The sequence below is a fragment of the Arachis ipaensis genome, chromosome B01 (genome assembly GCF_000816755.2).
Source record: "Arachis ipaensis cultivar K30076 chromosome B01, Araip1.1, whole genome shotgun sequence".
Classification (NCBI taxonomy): domain Eukaryota; kingdom Viridiplantae; phylum Streptophyta; class Magnoliopsida; order Fabales; family Fabaceae; genus Arachis; species Arachis ipaensis.
Window position 1 is genome coordinate 25,990,499 of NC_029785.2, and position 17,263 is coordinate 26,007,761.

Below are 17,263 nucleotides of genomic sequence, written 5' to 3' on the forward strand. Positions count from 1 at the left end.
TGACTAACATACAAGATAACCATAGATTGCTTCAAACCAACAATCTCCGTGGGATTCGACCCTTACTCACGTAAGGTATTACTTGGACGACCCAGTGCACTTGCTGGTCATGTGTGCGAAATTGTAAGAGAGTAATAATTTCGTGCACCAGCGATCAAGAATTTAATCGATGAATGGTAGTGGATAGTGATCCTTGCGAGTGGCCAAGTTCAAACGCTTTTAGTCGATGCAAACTCTCCATGAATTTTACACTCTTGTGGTCATGAGTTCTTGGTGGACGAAATTGTGATTACACTTTGATTATGTAAAATTCATTACTCTTTCTTTCCCTGGCAATGGCGCCAAAAACATGATGCCAATACCATGGTTCACAACTTCGCACAACTAACCAGCAAGTGCACTGGGTCGTCCAAGTAATACCTTACGTGAGTAAGGGTCGAATCCCACGGAGATTGTTGGTATGAAGCAAGCTATGGTCACCTTGTAAATCTCAGTCAGGCGGATATCAAATGGTTATAGAGTTTTCGAAAATAAGTAATAAAAGAAGGATAGAAATACTTATGTAATTCCTTGGTGAGAATTTCAGATAAGCGTATAGAGATGCATTTGTTCCTCTGAATCTCTGCTTTCCTGCTGTCTTCATCCAATCAGTCTTACTCCTTTCTATGGCTGGCTTTATGCAAGGGAATCACCGTTGTCAGTGGCTACATCCCCTCCTCTTGTGAAAATGGTCCAAGATGCCCTGTCACGGCACGGCTAATCATCTGAGGTTCCCGATCATGCTGGAATAGGATTCACCCTCCTTTTGCGTCTGTCACTACGCCCAGCACTCGTGAGTTTGAAGCTCGTCACAGTCATTCAATCATTGAATCCTACTTGGAATACCACAGACAAAGTTTAGACTTTCCAGATTCTCTTGAATGCAGCCATCATTCTAGCTTACACCACGAAGATTCTGATTAAGAGATCTAAGAGATACTCATTCAATCTAATGTAGAACGGAAGTGGTTGTCAGGTACGCGTTCATAGGGAATGATGATGATTGTCACGTTCATCATATTCAGGTTGAAGTGCGAATGACTATCTTAGAAGCGAAATAAGATGAATTGAATAGAAAACAGTAGTACTTTGCATTAATCTTTGAGGAACAGCATAGCTCCACACCTTAATCTATGGAGTGCAGAAACTCTACCGTTGAAAATACATAAGTGAAAGGTCCAGGCATGGCCAAATGGCCAGCCCCTCTGATCTAAGAACCAGGCGTCCAAAGATGATCAAAAGATTCAAAGGTTCAAAAGATGTCTAATACAATAGTAAAAGGTCCTATTTATAATAAACTAGCTACTAGGGTTTACAGAAGTAAGTAATTGATGCATAAATCCACTTCTGGGGCCCACTTGGTATGTGCTTGGGCTGAGCTTGAGTGTTACACGTGTAGAGGTCATTCTTGGAGTTGAACGCCAGTTTTAGTGCCAGTTTGGGCGTTGAACTCTACTTTGCAACTTGTTTCTGGCGCTGGACGCTAGAATTAGGCAGAGAGCTGGCGTTGAACGCCAGTTTGCGTCATCTAAACTTGGGCAAAGTATGGACTATTATACATTTCTGGAAAGCCCTGGATGTCTACTTTCCAACGCAATTAGAAGCGCGCTATTTCGAGTTCTGTAGCTCCAGAAAATCCACTTTGAGTGCAGGGAGGTCAGAATCCAACAGCATCAGCAGTCCTTCTTCAACCTCTGAATCTGATTTTTGCTCAAGTCCCTTAATTTCAGCCAGAAAATACCTGAAATCACAGAAAAACACACAAACTCATAGTAAAGTCCAGAAATGTGAATTTAACATAAAAACTAATGAAAACATCCCTAAAAGTAACTAGATCCTACTAAAAACATACTAAAAATAATGCCAAAAAGCGTATAAATTATCCGCTCATCAGTTCTCTATTCTCATTCTTGACTATGGTGACGTCGGACATCTTAGGAACCACTTCTACCGGGCTAACCCACTCACTATCCAAGATTGGATAGATAATGTCGGCTTCAAGTAGTTGGGTCACCTCTTTCTTCACAACTTCTAGAATTGTGGGGTTCAACTGTCTTTGAGGTTGACGGATAGGCATGTCTCCCTCCTCTAGAAAAATGCGATGCTCACAAACTTGAGGGCTTATACCAACTATGTCCGCCAAACTCCACCCAATAGCTTTCTTGTTCCTTCGCAATACATTAAGCAATCGCTCCTCTTGTTGGGAAGTAAGCTCCTTTGCAATGATCACCAGGAGCTTTTGATTGTCTTCAAGATAAGCATACTTAAGGTGAGGTGGAAGTGGCTTCAACTCTATATTTAGCTCATGGCTTGGCACTTTATTATCCGGTAGCACCGGAGGTGACAAGGTATCTTCGTCATATTCAGGAGGTTTCCCCACACTTGCACCTTGACCCATGTTCTTCTCATCAACTATATCATGATGGACTTCGGCCACAATATCATCAATCATATCACACCAAAAGATAGAATGGTCCTCCGATGGATGCTTCATAGCTTCATCAAGGTTGAAACTCACTGCTCTTCCATCAATTTCAAAGGAGTAGGTACCCGAAAAAGCATCCAATTTAAACCGAGAGGTTTTCAAGAACGGCCTCCCTAGAAAATTAGATGATGGTCTTCCAGAGTCATTAGGGGCATCTCAAGAATGTAGAAATCAATTGGAAAAGTCAACCCCTTAATGCTCACTAAGACATCTTCCGTAATGCCAACCACAGAGATTATGCTTTTATCTGCCAAAACAAAATGGGCCACCAACCTTTTCAACGGTGGAAGCTTCAATGCATCATAAACAAATAACGGCATAATACTAACACAAGCACCTAGGTCACACACAAAATTAACAAATTGTATACCACCTATAGTGCAAGTAACTAGACAAGGATTGTGATCACCACATTTCTCCGGTATAGCACCCATCAAAGTAGAAATTGAGCTACCCAAAGGAATAGTTTCTAAATCATGAATCTTCTTCTTATTCATGCATAAATCCTTTAGAAATTTAGCATACTTAGGAACTTGGCGAATAGCATCAAAAAGGGGAATATTTACCTCGACCTTTTTGGATATATCTACCATCTTGGGATCTAGCTCCACTTGCTTTTTAGTCTTCCTAGCTAGGTGTGTAAAAGGAATTGGAATAACCTCTTTCAAAAAAATTTCTTCCTTAGAAACTCCATCCTTCGGTTGAGCAACTTCTTCTTTAACCGCCTCTTGTACCTCACCCTCGTCTTCGACATCTTCTACCTCAACAACATCTTCATCTTGAATGGCTTCTCTTTGAGCTTGGCTCCTCAAAACTCCTCTCTTGTAATGTAGTGCCGGACCTCAAGGTGATGGCATTGATTCCATCTTTGGAGTTAGGTAAGGGTTGAGAGGGAAGTGCACTAGAGCTTGAAGGTTGAGTATTGGAGGTAGAGGATGGGTCCATACGGGATATAAGAGTTTGGAGAGTAGAGGTGAGATGGTGATGCTAGAGGCAACTGTGGCTTGAAGCTCTTTTTGCCCTTGAAGAACAGAGCGAAGGGTTTCATCTTGGTTGCAGGAAGAAGGAGGGTAGGTAATTTGGGAGACTTGTGGTTGGGTGAGTTGAGGTGCTTGAGCTTGCCTTTGGTGAGGTGGTTAGTACCTTTGACGTTGGTTTTATTGTTGGTAAGGAGGGTTTTGTTGATACCGATTTTGTTGGTAATTGTTGTTCCACCTTTGGTTTCCACCATTGTCTCTTCCTCCTTAGTTGTAGTTGTCTCTCCATCCTTGATTGGGGTTATCTTGCCAACCTTGGTTGTAGTTACCACCTTGATTATAGTTATCGCCTTGTTGATAATACCCTTGATTTGGATGGTTGTAATAGACATTGGTGGCCGCCAAGGTATTGTCTTCTTGGAGTTGTAGACATTCATCAGTATAGTGAGAATAACAGGCACAAATTTCACATACTCTTTAAGGAACTAACTGTTGACATTGTTGTTGTGGAGGAGGTGGAGGTTGTTATTGATTGAGTTGGAGTTGCTTGAGGATATTGGTCATCTCTCCCAAAGTCTTGGTGAGGGCAAACTCAATACTAGACGAAACTTCCACAATAGCCTTGGGATGATTATTCCTGTGCCTTGCATGTTGGGTAGACTCAGCTAAATCGGTGATAAGTTGCCACGTTCCCCGCCGATTTGTACTTTGTCAAAGAGCCATTACTCGAAGCATCCAGAAGGATCTTATCTTGAGGCTTCATGCCTTGGGAAAAGTAACTAATAAGTACCAACTCGTCAATCATGGGATGGGGGCACGAATCAAGGGGCTTCCTAAAACATTCTCAATACTCATAGAGAGTTTCTGATTCACCTTGAATGACGCAAGAGATTTCCTTCCTCAATCTATCCGTGACCTCCAGTGGAAATAACTTATCCAGAAATTCCCTTCTAAGCAAATCCCAATTAGTAACAACATTCTCGGGTTGAGTGTAGAACCACTCCTTTGTCCTTCCCTTAAGAGAAAATAGGAAGGCATATAACCAAATGGCAACTCATCCGCACCATACCACCTCGTAGTTGAACAAGCAGTTTGAAAGTCTCTAAGGTGCTTGATGGGATCTTGAGCGGGTAGACCATGGAACTTAGAAGTAGATTAATCAATGAAGTCTTTAGCTCAAAATCGGCATTCAAATTCGGATGACATGCTTGAAATAGTTGGAGAGTGAAATCCGGAGCTCCCGCCTCCTTGAGAGTGATTCTTCTAGGAGCGGCCATAGTATCGGTACCTAAATCAATGGAAGAGACGTCAATAGATTTAGTGGGAGAAGAGTTAGTTTCTTCCTCAAATGACGCTTCGGATTCAAACCTCGGGTAAGATTGGTGAATTGGGTTAAACCCCTTCACCACCCTCGAAAGCCCCCGGTGCCGAGCTCGCCTAATATGTGAAACGGTTCTTTTAATTTCAGGATCAAATGGGGCTAAGCTCGGATCTAGTAATAAACGTGTCATTCAATAAAAGAAACATAGAGCTCATGGCAACAAAATATATTAAGCAAAATAAATAATAGCTACTACTAATAACCAAAAAGCACACAAGTAAAAGATGCAATTATGCAAATATGAATATATTTACACCAACCAATAACATAGCACACATATGCAACTCCCCAGCAACGGCGCCAAAATTTGACAAGCGGATAAATGTCGGTCAAGATTACCAAAAAGGTTTTTCCCAAATCAAGTCGCGCAGTATACTCTCAACCGACAAGATTTTTGCTGCCAGAGTTAAAAAGTATGTCACAATTAAATTCAATAACCAGGAGTAGAATCTTGAGTCATTTCCCTAGGAATTGACACAAGATGCAATTTATTGGTTAGGAATTTCCTGGAGATTTTTGAATTTAAGAACAAGAAAAATAAATAACTAGAATTTAGAGCAATAGATAACTAGCAAGAGTTGTAAAATAATCAAATATAAAAAGTCTTGGTTAGGGGTGAGAATCAGAATTTTTATCCTTATTGTCTTTCCCAAGTGTGATGGTAAAAGCTCATTGCGCTCACTTAGTTATCCTCTAACGATTGAAGGAAAGTCAAGTGAAACAATTAACTTTTAGCTCACAAGTCCTAGTCACTTCGTAGAGAAGAACTAGAGTTGGTGAGTTTCAAGCTAATTGGCAATCTTCATTTACCAATCAACACTGGAATATAACAATTCAAGTGGCTCTAATTACTCAACCCCAAACCAAGCAAGGAAATCTACTCCATAATCATGGATGACATTTCCTCAAACACTTGGTGAATAAAGATAAAAGACATGATGATAACTAAGAAAATAACTCAATTCAAATTACCACTAACAAAAATCAACAATAACAAAACAAGCAATAACAATGGATGTGGAAATAACTCAATGCATTAACAAAATTCAATAGTAACAAGATCCAAACATGAATTCAAGTAACCAAATAGAAAAAAGTACTAAAGCAATTAGAGAAGAAACTATAAGGAAAATGATTAGAAATGAAGGTAACCACAGCTTCTCTCCAGATCCAAATTGAAAAGTAAACTATGAAAACCAAAAACCCTAGAGAGAAGTAGGAGTTTCTCTTACTAGAATTCAAAACTAAAAAAACTAAGCTAAAGTGTAAAAGTGTCTGTCCCAGCTCCATTCCCAGCGTATTGTCCTCATTTTTCGGCCTGAAACTAGGTCAGAATCAGCCCAAAAATTGCCCCCAGTGAATTCCCTTAATTGCAGCACGTGACGCTCGTCACGTGTACGCGTTAGACAAGCGTACGCATCGGTGAGCTCTGCACTGGCCACGCGTACGCATTAGTCACCCGTACGCGTCAGTGTTTAGTGTTTTTGAAACATGTTTTCAATCATAGAATAAAAATGAGAAGGAATCTTCAAAACATGCAATTTACATGAATAAATGTGAGGATAATGAGGATAATTGACTCGATTCGATACAAATTAAGTCATAAAATAGTGGTTCATCATCCCTTTTTAAATATTTTCACGCAGTTTATACTTTTCTCAAATTTAAACCCTAACCTAAGGTAAATTCAATTTATCAGATACAGTGCAAGTTTTTTCAATTCCTTGATCGTTGGTTTCTTCTCCCTCCTTCTCAGTGTTACCACTGAAAAATTAATAAAGTATGCTAATTGTTTGATTTTAAATATTGTTGATAATGTGTAATTTTCTCACTTAGTATGATTCTTAAACTCTATAATATCTATGAATTTTTTTTTAGTACTGGTTATGCACTAATTTTGTTAATTTTTATTCATGATTTAACAACTGTTTTTTAGTGTAATTGTGTTGTTCATTACTTTTATAAAAATCACATTGTAATGCGACCAAAGAAATCAAATCATATATATACAAATTCACTATTTATATTTTTTAGTTATATTTTTCGTCTAGTTTTTTTCTGGCCAAATGCAGTTTCAGTGCCTAATTTCACAATATGTGTTAATTTAGAGACTTTGGTGATGAAATAAAATGATTCAATTGAAAATAAATATTAAAATTATAAAAAAAGTACCAAAAGAGTACAAAGAGAATACATGTTTATCTTTAACAGAATAAGGTCTAACTAATTCTAAAGAGTAGAATTTATTAAGTATGATTAATTGGAATAATAATTAATTTAATTACTCACTATTAATTAAATTCATGTGTCTAATTTGGAAATAATATATTTATGTGTATTTTGTATATGTCCTTTGCTTTTAATCCATTACCATTGGTTTTGCAGATCAACCCATTTCTTCCCTTCTCAAACAAGCATTTTAGCTATTTTTTAGGTAAGCCGCATATTATGATTATTTAAAATACGTCTCATAAAAAGATAATTTTTTGCAACCCTAATGATCTCTCTCTAATCAAGAAAATTGACAGTTTGTTTACTGAATTATTTATTTGAAACTAAGAAAGAATTTAGTTCAAGGATAAAGTAAAAATGGTAGGTGCTATCGGCGGTGATGAAGTTGTTAATTTTTTTTTACTGTTGACTACTTTTTGTATTTAAAAGACTACTTTTTTGACCATTCACTAACTCTTTTTCCTAATATTCCTTGTCTAGGAACTAGATCTGCATGCATCAATGCTGCAACTTTGGCTCTTGCCGATGCTGGGATCCCCATGGATGATCTTGTAACTTCATATAGTGTTGGATACTTATAGCACCCCTTTGCTTGGTATGCATCTATTTTACTTTAATTTTTTAATTGGCTAAATTCAAGTTTGTGTTTTCTTTTAAACTGTTCAACTTTTGATTTAGTTTTGTGGCTTTGTAATTATTGAGACTTGTATGAATATAGACAGATTTAAATTATGTAGAAGACAGTGCTAGAGGTCCTGATGTTATTGTTGAAATTCTGCTAAAATTGGATAAAGTTACACTTCTTTAGGTTAATTTTTATGGCATTATTTTATTTTTTATATTTCTTTTAGTCAATAATGTAAGTTAATTTCAGACTTTTCTTTTTTGTTATCTCAATATGAATTATTTCTTTTGTTGTTGGCTATAGATAGATTCTAAACTATCAATTGACATTTTGAAAAATGTTATGAAACTGACATCTAAAGGCTGCAAAGCAGTTACAAATTATATCCGAGAAGTAAGTGTTGTACCTTAATTTTTTTGATCATTCTCGAAAGAGTCAAATAATGACTTATTAATTTCTTAGCTTAATGTCTTGCTTAGCAGATTTTATTGGAGCATACAAAGCAACTGGAGTATCGATGAAGTGTATAATTCAGTGGCTGAAGTTATATGTCATTTTTGCTATTTACCTGAAAATATTTTTGCATGTGGATTGTCTGTATAACAAGAAATGTAGAGCTTGATAAATTGGAAGATGGCTTGTCACGCGTACGCTTCAGCCATGCACGCGCATCGATCCCAACTTCTCAAATCTTCAATTTATTGTGTTCCTTCCACTTTAACATGCTTCTTTTCCATCCTTTAAGCCATTCCTGCCCTATAAACTTTGAAATCACTTAACACACGAATCACGGCATCAAATGATAATAAGAGAGGATTAAATATTAGTGTTTTTAAGGCTTAGGAAACATGTTTTCAATCATAGAATAAAAATGAGAAGGAATCTTCAAAACATGCAATTTACATGAATAAATGTGAGGATAATTGACAAAATCTACTCGATTCGATACAAATTAAGTCATAAAATAGTGGTTCATCATCCCTTTTTAAATATTTTTATGCAGTTTATACTTTTCTCAAATTTAAACCCTAACCTAAGGTAAATTCAATTTATCAGATACAGTGCAAGTTTTTTCAATTCCTTGATCGTTGGTTTCTTCTCCCTCCTTCTCAGTGTTACCACTGAAAAATTAATAAAGTATGCTAATTGTTTGATTTTAAATATTGTTGATAATGTGTAATTTTCTCACTTAGTATGATTCTTAAACTCTATAATATCTATGAATTTTTTTTTAGTACTGGTTATGCACTAATTTTGTTAATTTTTATTCATGATTTAACAACTGTTTTTTAGTGTAATTGTGTTGTTCATTACTTTTATAAAAATCACATTGTAATGCGACCAAAGAAATCAAATCATATATATACAAATTCACTATTTATATTTTTTAGTTATATTTTTCGTCTAGTTTTTTTCTGGCCAAATGCAGTTTCAGTGCCTAATTTCACAATATGTGTTAATTTAGAGACTTTGGTGATGAAATAAAATGATTCAATTGAAAATAAATATTAAAATTATAAAAAAAGTACCAAAAGAGTACAAAGAGAATACATGTTTATCTTTAACAGAATAAGGTCTAACTAATTCTAAAGAGTAGAATTTATTAAGTATGATTAATTGGAATAATAATTAATTTAATTACTCACTATTAATTAAATTCATGTGTCTAATTTGGAAATAATATATTTATGTGTATTTTGTATATGTCCTTTGCTTTTAATCCATTACCATTGGTTTTGCAGATCAACCCATTTCTTCCCTTCTCAAACAAGCATTTTAGCTATTTTTTAGGTAAGCCGCATATTATGATTATTTAAAATACGTCTCATAAAAAGATAATTTTTTGCAACCCTAATGATCTCTCTCTAATCAAGAAAATTGACAGTTTGTTTACTGAATTATTTATTTGAAACTAAGAAAGAATTTAGTTCAAGGATAAAGTAAAAATGGTAGGTGCTATCGGCGGTGATGAAGTTGTTAATTTTTTTTTACTGTTGACTACTTTTTGTATTTAAAAGACTACTTTTTTGACCATTCACTAACTCTTTTTCCTAATATTCCTTGTCTAGGAACTAGATCTGCATGCATCAATGCTGCAACTTTGGCTCTTGCCGATGCTGGGATCCCCATGGATGATCTTGTAACTTCATATAGTGTTGGATACTTATAGCACCCCTTTGCTTGGTATGCATCTATTTTACTTTAATTTTTTAATTGGCTAAATTCAAGTTTGTGTTTTCTTTTAAACTGTTCAACTTTTGATTTAGTTTTGTGGCTTTGTAATTATTGAGACTTGTATGAATATAGACAGATTTAAATTATGTAGAAGACAGTGCTAGAGGTCCTGATGTTATTGTTGAAATTCTGCTAAAATTGGATAAAGTTACACTTCTTTAGGTTAATTTTTATGGCATTATTTTATTTTTTATATTTCTTTTAGTCAATAATGTAAGTTAATTTCAGACTTTTCTTTTTTGTTATCTCAATATGAATTATTTCTTTTGTTGTTGGCTATAGATAGATTCTAAACTATCAATTGACATTTTGAAAAATGTTATGAAACTGACATCTAAAGGCTGCAAAGCAGTTACAAATTATATCCGAGAAGTAAGTGTTGTACCTTAATTTTTTTGATCATTCTCGAAAGAGTCAAATAATGACTTATTAATTTCTTAGCTTAATGTCTTGCTTAGCAGATTTTATTGGAGCATACAAAGCAACTGGAGTATCGATGAAGTGTATAATTCAGTGGCTGAAGTTATATGTCATTTTTGCTATTTACCTGAAAATATTTTTGCATGTGGATTGTCTGTATAACAAGAAATGTAGAGCTTGATAAATTCATTTTGTCTTGGTACTTTCAGGCTTTTAGGTTTCTGTATTATTTTAGTAAAGTTTGATATTTATTTTGTAATAGTTTTATTTGGTAATTTTTTTTAATATTAAACCCATTTAATCTAGGATATTTGCTTTTCAATACTAAGTATTAGTTAATTTCATATTTTTATACTATGGATAATACGTATAAAAATATGATTATTTTTTTTAATATTATATGATGTAATTTTATATTAAGGAGTATTTTTATTATGATATTTTTTTTAATTTAACTTTTATCGTTAGCCACGAAAAAAAGTGTGGCAAAAAGCCCGACCTGACCAATTTTATCACCAGTAAAGTGTGGCAGAAACAATTATTTTATTGTGCATTCTTTTATTTTGCCACGAAAAAGAGCGTGCCAAAATTGTGACTAACAAAATATTTTCACAGATATTAAAATTGTGGCCATCGGAGTAAAAAGCGTAACTAATTAAAAACGTATCCCCCTCTTTAACCACGAATATTTATTTGTTACAAAAGTATAATTGCCAGAATTTTTTAAAATTTAGCCACAAATTTTTCCCGTGACTAAGTCCCTATTTTTGGTAGTGGAATCCCTGAGCAAAAGAAGCTCTATTTATTTGACTAAACCATGCATAATATTTCTATAATCAAGTCAAATTATAACATTTGGTTAAACAAACTTTCAATCCAACAATGCAAGTTGCATCAAAGTATAACTGGAGTGAAGCGTAAAAGAGAAAACTATATTGTTATACGGTTTATAGTGTTTAGATTGGATTGTTATAATTCAATTTATGCTTTATATATATATATATGGTGAGTTCTACCCAACCCTTTTCTATTTCAACATGTAAATTACCTCTCGTGACATGGCATGTTTTAATTGGATGCTTAGTTTTAGTTTGAGTTAATTTAACTCAATAAGAATTAATATCTTAACTAAAGTAGGGTAATTTTGTAATTAAATATTTTTACAAGAGAGATAAACATATAATTTCTATAAACATGAATAAGTAAAATTATATTATTATCATTGTGCAGAAATTCAATTCACCCCGATCCCATTTCTCTCTGAAATTGAAAGAAAAAATCAACTCAACTCTCTACAATGGAAAGTTGTTTCCAATTCCAATGAAGATAATTTTGCTGGAGAAAAAACGGAAAAAACTGTGAGCATCTGGGAACTTGTAGAGCACCCAGACTACTCCTTTTGTTTTGGTGATATTGTGTTTGCGGCTCAAATGATAGTAGCTATCTCACGGCTTGCTCAGACTCAAAATCAATCATCCCCATTCAGAGTTCAGAGCTTGGGCTTCAATGGCGACGAAGAAGCAGAACGATGATAAAAACCAAGAAGGCGGGCTTTACTCACTAGTGCCCCCCAGTCCCCAACCTTCGTTCTCACCGTCGAAGAAGCCGTACGCTCGCCGTCGTTCTCACCCTCAAGCAGCCGACTCGCTTTCGCCCTTCCCTCAACTCCCCTTTTCTAGCAAAACAGTTATGGAACTGCCCTCCTGAGGTTTTTTTTTATAACTTATTTTTCATGAATTTGATTTGCCTGAATTATGATACAGTTCTGAATTTATTTGTTATTGATTTGATATTGTTTGGAAATTTTGTTATTGATTTGATATTGTTCTGAAAATTTTCATGATTTTTTGTTTCTTCAATCTGATATAGTTCTAAAATCTGAGATAGTGAGCGTGGTCAGAGAAATTCTGACCTATACCGAGAGCAAATCTCTCTCATGTTCTAAGCCAATCTGTTAACCATAACTCACAGAGCCGTCAGCCAATGCTAACCTTGTATTAGTTAGATAGTTTCAAGGGTTGGTTTCATGTTAAACTGATTCATGAAATACTTACTTAATTTCTTGTGTAAGATAATGGCAAGTCAGTGACTGACTTGAAGATGGTTCAGCTATGCCGAGTTAGAACTTGCCACTGGTGGATTCTCTGAGGCCAACTTCCTGGCTGAGGGGGGATTTGGATCCGTTCACAGAGGGGTTCTACCAGATGGACAAGTCATTGCTGTCAAGCAACATAAATTGGCTAGTTCTCAGGGTGACCTTGAGTTTTGCTCAGAGGTAGAAGTCCTGAGTTGTGCTCAGCACCGAAATGTTGTTATGCTGATTGGATTCTGTATAGAGGATAAGAGAAGGATACTAGTTTACGAGTACATATGCAATGGATCATTGGATTCACATTTATATGGTGATTTCTCTTGCTCTCTTGCATCCGAACTTCTGTTCTTACAGAATTTTTTTCAATTGCACTAGACTATAATATCATACTTATGTTTGCTACTTTGATTTTTATTAATCTGATGCCAACTAAAAGCAGGTGGTGAAGTAGGATTAATGTGACGATGTTTTTTTATTTTGAATACAGTGATTGAAACAAGACATATATTTTCCTGATATGATAAATTAGTCTAATATTTCAAACTATTTCAGGGAGACAGCGAGAACCATTAGAATGGGCTGCACGTCAAAAAATTGCCATTGGAGCTGCTTGTGGGTTACGATATCTTCATGAAGAGTGTAAAGTGGGATGCATTATCCACCGTGACATGCGGCCTAACAACGTTCTCATAACTCATGATTTTGAACCACTGGTATGGTAGTGCTTGCCTATTGTACAATGCATTCTTGTAGGTTTGTAGTTTACACTATAAAAGGCACCTTTACCTCACTTTTGAATATCCACCCATCTACATTTTTAAATTTACTTACCATTGGATGTAAAAGACAGAATTTTCTGAGTCTTGTATAGATTACATTCTAAACTCTGGTGTATGCTGAATTTGAGTTGGATTACATACATGCCTAATTTTTCTAACAGCATTATATTGTGATTTCAAGGTTGGTGATTTTGGATTGGCGAGGTGGCAACCTGATGGAGACACGGGTGTGGAAACCCGAGTAATTGTAACATTCGGGTATGTATTTGTGTTTGTCCTGAATGGTTTTCATAATCAAAACTTGTCTGAGAAATATGAACTCACAATTAAGATATGTCGTTATTGTGTAGGTATTTGGCTTCTGAATATGCTCAAAGCGGCCAAATAACTGAGAAAGCTGATGTTTATTCATTTGGGGTGGTATTGGTGGAGCTTGTTACAGGGAGAAAAGCTGTGGCTCTCATGCGGCCTAAGGGACAGCAGTGTCTTACTGAGTGGGTAAGTTATATTTGCAATTTTTACTCGAACCATTCTGTGAAAAATTTCACCCTTTATTTTATCCCCAACCAAACATTGCCTAAGAGTTAAAGTATGGCTATGTCTACAATTAACAATCAGAAATCCTATATTAATCCCCTTTTATGTTTCTGGTTATTCATGCCCAGTCTTGTCGAAATTTGAGTAAATGTCTTGATATTTAACAGGCACGACCTCTGTTGGATGAATATGCCATTGAGGAACTGATTGATCCAAGGCTGGGGAACCAATACTTAGAAAATGAGGTATATTGCATGTTGCATGCTGCATCATTATGCATACGGCGAGATCCTCATTCTAGACCACGCATGTCACAGGTAAACAAGTTCTTGAACTTATTTTTTGTTGGAAAAAATTGCTTTGAAGAATTCTCAATAACATATTTATTATAATTTGATCAAACTCTGTTTTAAGTTAAAATCAATAGGAAAAGCTAATGCTGCATGTTTAGATCATGTTTTTGAATTTGACCATGTTCCCTGCCTAACTGTTTTTAAAATTATTTCTGCTTGTTTATTCAAGGTTCTTCGTATACTGGACTGCGACATGGTCATGGACACAAGTTACATTTCAACTCCAAGTTATGATGTGGGAAACCGGAGTGGCCGACTCTGGTCGGAGCCGCTGCAGAGGCAGCACCATTACAGGGATCCTCTGTTAGAGGAGTCACTTGAATCATTCAGTGAGAAGCTATCTCTTGACAAATAGAGGCCTGCATATTGGGATAGGGACAACAAAGCAAGAAGGACTTCATGTGAAGATGACATTTAGAAAGGGGTTGATACTTGATCAAAATTGAGAATTGCTTTTTTCTTGTTATGCTAAATATGTTTATTTTCCCTCCTATTTTGTAATTTTGCATCTTTCTATCTATCTTTCTGCAGTGATCTAATTTTGCATGTGTATAATAGCAGGGTGAAAGTAGGATAGGTAAAAAAATATAGAAGTTTTTGAAATTCTTCAGGGAAAATCATGTACACACTATTGTGCCTAAAAGGGCCTCTTTGACTTGAGAGAGTTTATGGGGTCTTGAAATGAAATGAAATGGAGTAGCTTCTTCTAAGTTCAAAGATTGTTGGTTTAATTATCCCTTTTCACTTTCCATGTGCGTGTCCATGCACATGCATGCGTTGAGAAGCAAACAAACATGGTTTGATGGTTGTCATATGAAGTTCTGAACCAACTTGGACAGCGACACATACAAATCAGAGTTAGCCTTTTGCATCTATGAAGGGTACTAAAATCACAGGGTAATTAATAATGACACTTCACCTTTTTGAGTTTGAATGATATCAGAAACATTTTATTTATGAAAATGTACACTAAACTCTAATATATGCAAGTCTCATAACTCATGACACAATATCTTCATATTTTATAAAATATATCACTAATCTCAATATCTCATAATTAAAAAAGAGGTAAGTATAGACATGACAAAACAAAAGCAAAAAATGCTGAATATATAGTAGCAGTTAATGAGACTGATAGAGTTTATCCATTTTAAAAATCTTAAAATTTTGGCAAAAAATCGTTGAACCGCACAAAAGCCGACCGGTCGGATCGAACCAGAACCAGGCCGGTTTACACAAAAAAAGGGAAGCTCATTCGTTTCTTTCTCCCTTTCTCCGTTTCTTTCTTTCAGTTAAAGAAATCACCCAAACCCAACCACAAAACCCTAGCACTGTAAGCCTACACCACTGCCACAATGAGTGTCATACTGCCGCCGTCCGTCGCACTCACAGTTCGCTATCCGTCATCTAGCGTCCCTCGTGCTCCAAATCTTCAACCCCTGTTTGCTGTCACCAATCGCGGTTGCTTCCTTGACCTCGGCGTCCGTCGTCTTTGTCTGCTCAGCCCCACTTCCGTCGCCGTTTGTTTGCCGTTCACGTTCGCGTTTTTGATCGCATTCTTCGCCGTACGCGTTCGCTCGGCGTTCACCGTTCGCGTTCAATCGCCGTTCACCGTTCGAGTTCGCGTGCGTCTGGAAGCCACGTTGCTCTGCTTCAAACTCTGCGACCAACCCGCGCGCTCCACACAGCCTTCAAACTGCTCTCTTTTGTCCCCACCGTGAGTTCCCTAAACCCGCCACCAGACAATACACTCGCACAACACCAACACTCTTCTTCGAACTCTGCAACCTATGATTTATATTACAATAAGTACTTATTTTATTTGGTATTGGTTTGGATGTTTTGGTAGACTAAATTAAAGTTACAAAAGTTATGTTCTCTTCTCTATCACGATGAAATCAAGCTTTGAATTCTCTTATTTCGTTTTAATTTTACCACACTCAACATGTTTGATGAATTGCTTTAACCATATTTCTGGTTGGTTTTATACTTTCTAGCTTTTAGAAACTTATTAAGTTGATTGCATGTGAAATTAGAATAATTGGATCATAGTAATTAGGAAATTTTAGCTGTACAAATAGCATCTTTGCAGAAAACATGTTAGCATGATGATTGCACTTGCATTAGTGTTCATCTGGTACATGTTTAAACTGTTATTGTGAACTTCTTAATTTGCTAATTGTTCTTGTGTTCTTGTGTTATCTTTTTTTTTTTGTTGTGATTTTCTGTTATTGAATTTCTTAAGTTGATTTGCTAAATTGTTGGGCTGCTGTTATCCTAATTTGTCAAATTGTTTGGTTGATGCGACTTCATTTGTTGGATTTTCTATTTAGGTCTTGTTCTTGTTTATTTGCTAACTTGTTGCTGTATATTTATTGTTTATTTGCTGGATATTGGTGATCATTGTATTTGAGATTGTTTTCTATGAAAGTTAGATGTGGTGTTGAAGTCCATGATTAGTGCATCCCTTTGATTTAAATTCTAATTTTGTTAGGACTTAATGGGTTGCATTGGTTAAACACTAATAAATATTTTATGTATGCGTTTTGATTTTTTAAGGAAATATGATATGACTATGATAAGGGTTTTATGGGCAATTAGGAGGTACATTGTTAGTGAGTGAGAACTATGGTAATATGTATGCGAAATGATAATTGAGCTCATCAAGCATTCATTCATTTTTAAATTCAATGACATGAAACCCAGTACATAGTCTGAGTTCCTTGAAGACCTCTATAAACTGGTTTTTTCATCTGATTTTATGTGCATTTCATCCATGCACTAGTTTTGGTTGTTTATTCTGATTAAAAAGGCATTAAACAGCTGGCTGTGCATGGTTAATTTGCATATGTTTCTCCCTGTGTTCCCGCATGTTGCTGAATTGGTAATCAATAAGTTCGCCTTTTTGCTGTAAATCGGTACTTTACTAGGATTTGTTAAATTTGTTGCTGTAACTTGCACTTGTTGCTGAATTTATTGCGTCTCAGTCACAGAATCAGAACAGAATGCTCAGTCAGTGCTTGAATACTTGGCTTTGCTCACTGATTGTATTTGATGATAAATTTTAAGTTGATAACTTTTAAAATTTACATTTGCACTGCCCATGTT

At 35.7% G+C, this 17,263-nt stretch overlaps 3 pseudogenes; all 3 read left to right on the forward strand.

The window, feature by feature from the left end:
- Nucleotides 7,472-8,260, forward strand: LOC107648832 (annotated as a pseudogene).
- LOC107648843 lies at nucleotides 9,686-10,474 on the forward strand (annotated as a pseudogene).
- On the forward strand, nucleotides 11,901-14,953 carry LOC107604631 (annotated as a pseudogene).